The sequence below is a fragment of the Cariama cristata genome, unplaced genomic scaffold (genome assembly GCF_000690535.1).
Source record: "Cariama cristata isolate BGI_N322 unplaced genomic scaffold, ASM69053v1 scaffold12184, whole genome shotgun sequence".
Taxonomy (NCBI): domain Eukaryota; kingdom Metazoa; phylum Chordata; class Aves; order Cariamiformes; family Cariamidae; genus Cariama; species Cariama cristata.
The window spans coordinates 63,568-71,253 of NW_009614715.1; positions in this window are offsets into that span (position 1 = coordinate 63,568).

Sequence of the window (7,686 nt, forward strand, 5' to 3'; positions counted from 1 at the left end):
ATTCTCTCAAATATAGGGCACTTTAGAATGTTTAGAGGTCCTAAAAATTTGGGCATTCATATCGCTAGGTATGTACTTGCAGTCATGCAAGTATCTCACTCATCTTCAAGATAACCAGGTGTATGAAGTGGGAAAGCTATCTTGTGAAGAAAGGCTTTCGTCTAAATATTTTCTGAGACTTTAGAGAAACCACAGATGAGCTTTTAAATAGGTTAGTAATGCACCCATTATGGTATCTTGTATCACAAAGTGAACATTGTTTGCAGACTGTCATCTTAGGAGCTGTACACAATTCAGCTAGAGTTAAAGACCAATTTGTACACGGTAAACAGGTTTAGTATTTTTATGTGATCTACGTACATAGATTTAAAATTACAAAAAGATAAGATAATCAAGAATGAAATAATTTAAAGAGCCAAATGTAGATAAAAACAAACCAAAAAAATTTACATTTAGTCTGCGCTAAATGATATTTCTTACCATTTGCAAATTTCTGAATAAGGAGTACTTTAATTTGTTAATTATTTCCTGAAAATGAATAGAGCTTCATGTGACAGATATATCACAAAGGTTTCCACAGTGTTTTCTTTCAGATTTACTTGCAATTCAGTGTTAATAGATGTGTGCATATTTCTACTAACCAAGTCTCCACTTTCTGAAAAATGAATTTAGAATTGTTTCAAAGTGGGACCATCATTATAGCTACTTTTCTTTCCAACAAACTCAACTAAACTATCAGCAGTGTATCAGACTGAAGAGTTTGGAGAAGCATTAACTGACAAGCTACTCACTTTCCTTTCTTAAATAAATGTCCTGCTGTAGTCTACACAAAGCACCAACAGTAATTCATCTTTTAATAAAAACAAATCAGCTAGCTCCCAGGCCAGCCTTTTGGATTTTCTATTTATCTATTTATTTTGTAAATGAGATCTCTTACTGACTAAAAAAAGACTGGTTCATTTTTGTGACACGAGTTTACTTCATGGTATTTCATCTACTGAAATTTCTGACCTGAAGAGTGAATTCCACTCCTCTTTGCCACATTTTGCTATTCAGTGCAATCTATAAGCTACGTATTTCAATGGTAGGAATCGAGCCCTTGAGGCTCATACTCAGGCACTAGTCCACTGATGCTACTCACTGTGTGTAACGAACCCCTACTCACTCAAGAAGTGCCACTGAAAATGCTTGGACCACTCATCTGACTAAACAATACAGGACGGTCACAAGTTTGCAGAACAGAAGTTCCAGTTTGCTAGAACTTTAGTAAAACATTGAGGTAAAAAAAACCATTATTAATCATCAGCTTGTTTTTTCTGCAGAATAATATTAGATTTCAGTATCTACTGATGTTAGAATTTATGAATGGATAATAAAATAACAAAATACATCCATTTAAGTAAAATTATCCAAAAAAAACTTCTGAGAAGAAAGATGTTCTTACACAAAGAAAAACCAGAATACAATTGATGATAGAAAATTTGAATGTACACTGCTTAAACTTAATGAAGAGAAGAAGATAGCTAACCTATAATTAACTGCCTACGGCAGTGGAACTAATGGATACTGAACTGGATTCCAGTTAATCCGTGTCAGGACTTCCATCACTTGTAATAATTCTTGTCAATTTTTTTTTAGTTACTCTTACAGAAGTACCATTACAAATTACTTTTCAATAAGAGGTGATGGGCAACAGGCACTTTCATTACAGGCAATTTTTAAGTACCACCATGTGAAGGGTTTTACAAAATCAGAGTAAGAATTCCCCACTACCCTGTTAACGATGGACTGTTCTGTAACATCAGCAACAACTTAATAACAAAATACAACCCAAGACCTGAAAACACTATTTTGTGTATCCTTGTGGTGGTTTATAGAAATCAATAATATTGCACTCAGCCTTACAGCAAGACTGAAATTTCACTAAAAAATTATTACATTATGTGATTTTATTTCCCACAAATGAAAGCCATTGAGAATATCTAACTAGAAATGTACAAAAGCTATTTTTCCACCTGTAACGTTTTTCCCTTGTCATCTACATTGTCAAGTTTTTTAAAAACCTTGGTGTGTGTCAGAAGTTTACAATAAAAAAAACCCAGTCTTTCTATTTATAAAAGGTAATAAATTAGTGAGGTTCTTTTAAGCACATCCTTCTGACATACTAAGTAGTGATAATCATAACTGTTCTTGTAAGGAAAAAAAAAATTGTCTTGACATGATACCCATGTCTCTCTGGAACAGAAAAATGTACATGTAGAAAGGGAGACAACACAATACAAACAAGGAATTCATAGTAACAGAAGAACTTCAGAAGAACAAAGGAGAATATGTGCAATCCAGCTTTACAAAACAAAGAAAATGCCTATCAGTTTGCTGAGCCCTCATGAAGAGCCCTCGTATTCTTTTGAGAAAGTGATTACTGCCTTCCAAAGTAGTTAATCAGGATATGACCCTTCGTAATGAATGTCTCTTTTCAGGATTTAAGTTGATGCAGCTGTAGTCTCTTCAGGAGCTTAAATTATAAATATAGGCTAGGAAGGAATCGCAGAACAACTTAAAGTACGTGGTGCCAGTATTCACAATTACAGAAAAGGGTCAAAGGTCACCACTCTGAGGTTCCAGGCTTCGTGGCTCTCTCTGATGGCTGCGAGAGAGTTTGGGGAAGCGTGTAGTCACTCTTGAGCGATTGTTTTTGCCTACTGGTTCTCCAGAAGGTGGAATATCACTAAGAAGACAAGAAATAAAGACAGAAGTAGCTCGTTTGTGTTACATGTAAATTATACTGTAGTTATTCCAAACATGAAAAAAGCAGATGTTATGAGAGCCTGGCACATGACTGCAAAGTACAGCACACATCTTCAGCTACACAGAACTGCATTCTTTCTACTGGTATCTCAAGTGTGAATTACAAAATGGGCTCTTTCAAAAATGAGAACTAGTAGAACTTTCAATACTTTATGGAAGATTGCAAATTACGTGATAAAAGCATATCTCTATGAGTTGCAGTTCAGAAATGGTGGGAACAGCATTTTGAAGTGATAAAAGTACAAGCAAAATAGACAAGAGCTTGGATGATGCTCTACTTAACAACCCTCTAATTATGGATGGATGTATCATTACATGATGAAGTACATTAGTAATACATCCCTGTTGGGAATTCTTCAGTGTCTTCTGACCCACAACAGACTATAGTCTTACATGAATGAGCCTTTCGGAAAAGACTCCAAGAAGAAGTACATCAAGTTCAAAAACAAGCAGTAACAGAAAATTCCAGCTTACCTAGGTGATATTCAGAGGCTATAGACTCCTCGGAAAACTACAGTATAAAGGGATAGCATTGTACTTGTACCATTCTTTTAGAGGACTCCACATGGTTTTTAATTATACTGCTTACATACAGATCAATAAATAAAACTAAATTTTGCATTTTGCAACTCAGCTAGGCAATAAAACTACACAGCGTACAAAGCCAGGCTTCTTTTTCTAAGTTAAAAACCCCCAAACCTTACAATACCTATCTTCAGAGTGCATTAACAAGTCTGTAAGAGAGGAATTGCTCATCTGCAGTTCTTGCCAGATTAAACAAATACAGATATATTTTAAGACAATCACTGAATTTACTCTATGAAGTTCCCTTTTTCCTGTGGAATGACCTTCCTCACAGGTCAGACAGCCCTGCAAAAGCCACAGGCACACTCAGGCTCCACTCGAGCATTTTGAGCATCCACATGGGAGAGGTCTTAGCAAAGCAAAAGCCTTTAACAAGTCTTGGGACTGAGCAGAAAGTTCACTTGCAGGAAGCAGAGCACTTCTGCAAGCTAAGGCAGCTGTATCACTGGTAGCCACTAGCTTTGTAACTACAATGCACACGTTGGCTGTTACTCACTAAAATAATAACCAAAAAAACAGTATAGAAAAAATGTGTCCAATTCACATGCTAAATATAAACATAAAATAAAAATATGGTTTTTAATGGCAGCATATTTTACTTGTCCAAATTTCTGAGCAGAACAGTCTAAAGTAACCTTAGTTAAAATAATAAAGGATTTTCTAAAATAAGATTCACTGCGCTCCTATTGTAGCATTTAGTCTTCCTAGGAAATGAGGAAGTCCTTCACATGAAAAAAATGTGTAGAATACCTGTGCGTACTCCTCTTCTTTAATAACAAGATGAACAAGTTAGGTCTTTAATTCCTTATTTTTCTTGTCACTAAAATAAAATTCTAAAAATTAATTTAGCATATGTTATTAATTCTTGGTAGCCAAGGATAATTGAACTTCCAACCCTGGTCCTATGATTTCTTATTTTGAAACTCAGCAATGCTATCTAAGTTGCTGTAGAGAATTCTGATCATGTGAATCCATTTTCAGCTGTGCTCATTAGCATGGATTTCTTTTAGTAACATGAATATTATTACTCATTATTTTTATACTATTTATAAAATTGCAGCAATGCAATGTTGATATGCTTGTAGTGCTTGTGAAATAGAGCATGGGATACTGGCTTCAGAGGGTTGTGATTTTGTGTTAAAATACGTATTTTTCAGACATATGTAAACATAAAAGCATCTAAATATCAAATATACGATGGAATAAAATTAAATTTTGACCTCATTGGGCTTTTCTCAATCTAAAATAGGTTAATTTACCAGCATGATGGCTACTGCTGGTAGTACTTTAGGTTTATCAGGCAGACAGACAACTACTTTATGGATACACGGTAGTTTACATTGCAGAAGAAAGCACAGTGCAATTACTATAATTTGGCAGTTGCTTTATATAAAGTGCATTTTAATACACAAGCTCCTCCTGCTGGCATGTCCACAAAATGACATTAGTGTCAGCCCAATGGGAAGTCGCTTTTCCCTTCTTGAGGAAAAGTGCCATTCACAGAATAAAGTGCAAAAGGTGCAAAATAGATTCCCCTACAATGAAGAGATATGAGTTAATATCAGTCTGCCCTGATAGGTATGGCTGAGGTAGTAAGATCATCTTAGGATAATTACATGACACCAATGTCTCTAAATGAAGGACAAAAATTGCAAGTAATTCTGCTAATTTAAATGATGCTACTCCAGAACAAGATATATCTAATAACCAAATTACAGATAATTTGTCTTAAATGCCTTAGCTAATTTTTATAATGACAATCCAAATTCTAAGACAAGTAATTATCGTATGTAGGTTTACAGAAACCAATTTATATCCGAGGAATTAGATCTTCATGCATCCAGCATGAAAAAAGAAACTGGAGCTGAAATTGAATTGATCAACTTCCACGGAAACAGATGTTGTATGGGGAAAAAAGTTTAGAGTATTAAAAAAAAGTCATACATTTAAAAGTATGTGTCTTAGCCCCTTTCCATCCTCCTTCCTCCAAAACCTGATGAGAAAACTTGCCATCTCACTTGTCTCTTTCAGCTCTGGCTTCTTACTCTACAATTAAAAAGGTGACTTTCAAATAACGCCCAGAAAGTTTAACTCCTAAATATGGGGGGAAAAAATGACCAACCACCCCCAAAATGCACGGTAATCAAACAGAAGGAAAAGATTCATCTCCCATCTCTTCTGTCTCCTGTTACTAGATTTTAATAATTTAGTTGTGGCCTTGAGGTCAAATGATACTTACAGTCTCTGGCACTAAACAAGAGACCTTTTTATACCTATTGACAGTTCGTCAGGTCAGTTATTCCATGAACTCCTGGATAAGATATGAAGACCTTAAAATGATCCTGTCAGTATTTCTGGCAAATGCACATGCAGATGAAATTGAGACACTTTTTCTGAATCTCTTTTTGGCAATGTGTATTTGGGATTGAGGAGGAAGGAATAAGCATACCTAATGCAATGTTTGCAAATCCTCTCGTTTGTCTTATTCAGCAAAAACAAGTCTCTAGGCTAGTTTTTTGGAGGTGAGTTAGGGTTCACCTATAGTTGATAGTTTTACTCAGATTAAAATACAAATTTAAAATACGTGAATCTAAACCAGGGAGTAGCTATTCTAGAATAACTCTTCCAGAACAGCTAGCCCAAGTTCTTGTAGTAAGCACTTCCTCTTTAAGTCTACATCTGTCTGAATTACACCTGTTCAGTTTTAATGTAACATTCTTCTTTTCATTCTATTACCTTCTTGGCCGCTGAAATCTTAACAGGGTTTTAAATTTCTTGGCTGAGTCTGGCAGGCAGCCGGCTGCTTGCCAGGCATTACCTGTTCAGCAGTGGAATGTCCAAGTATTAAAGGCTCAAGTTCTTTTCTACATTCTCACCCTGTCCCACTCTGAAGAAAAAAGCAACCTGCTGAGGCAATCAATTCCTTCTTCCCACCAGGTCATTGTTTAGCTTATAAGCATTCCTGATTGATGTGCCCAGCGCTTGTTTGGATACCAATTCAGTTTCATTGATTTTGTCTTGGTGTCAAGTTCTGCCTGAGGTGCATCTACAGAAAAGAGCTTAAAGTAACTACTCTTTTTAATCAGCTTCTAGTTTATTCATACCTTTCATTTATTGCTCTCCCTGTATCAAAATGTAAACTGCATTTTGTGTGTTTTTCTTTACATACTTAGCATATGGAATTGCAGTATTCTCTTAGCTGATGTGAACATTTACATGAAGACATTTATTTCCCATCTCATTGTCTACTCTTCAGGATAAAATTAGAGAGAGAAGTTTCTTATAAAAATAGTATAACATATCTGCAATTGGAAATACTTTCAAACCAGCCAGGGATTGGAGAACAGATGTAATAAGCACATTTTGGGAATGCAGCAAAGCTCAGGATCAGGTATTTCATATATAGATACAGCTATAGATACATATCTCACATATAAATGCTTCTCTGGGGATATTTATGATGCTAGTTTTGCTTCAGTTGTTTTAAACATATCTCATGAAGAAAGGCATTAGCTGGCAGATAAATTTGGTGACTCTTTTTCGCCAGTTTCTTGTGTTATTAATATTTTTGTTTGTCCCTATAATAATCTAATTTCTGGTTACAACCCCAATATTTAATGTGGTAAACTGGATTCAGGCAGGCAGCCTCCTCAAAAAGGTAGTATTAAACAGTGCCTATACTATAATAAGAGATCCTTATTAGACAAATGAGAACTAATTCTGACTTGCCAATACAACATATCTCAGCACCTTCCTCTGCCAATTAAAATCAGCTAAAACACCTGTTCAGTGGTATTATTAACTGAGACTCTGATTTCATCAAATCATTTTATATACTCTAGTAACTCCTGCTTTGCAGTGATTTGGGTAAAATCCTTGTTTCCAGTTGCTGAAGTGTAAAAATAATTGCAGCCACATTCGTGCCATCACTCCTAACGTTATAGAAATGAAATATAATTATTAATGAGAAACACTGATGTCCATCTATTAATACAAATGATTGACCTGGGATGTTTAAATAGTCAGCTATTAACAGAAGTGACAGAAAGATATGGGTAAGATAACCCCTCTATAGTACACTTCGACATTTAAAATCCTGAAGACACTATTAGAGCAAAGTTGTCAGGTTAAAAACTGAATAATCATTTCCTATCAAGATTAGACCTGAATTGATCAAGAAATGAAAAGCATTAATTTCAATATTCTATCCAACTCTTTGATTAATCGCAGAATCGATTTGGTTGGAAGAGACCTCTGGGATCACTGAGTCCCACCTTTGCCCTAACACCACCA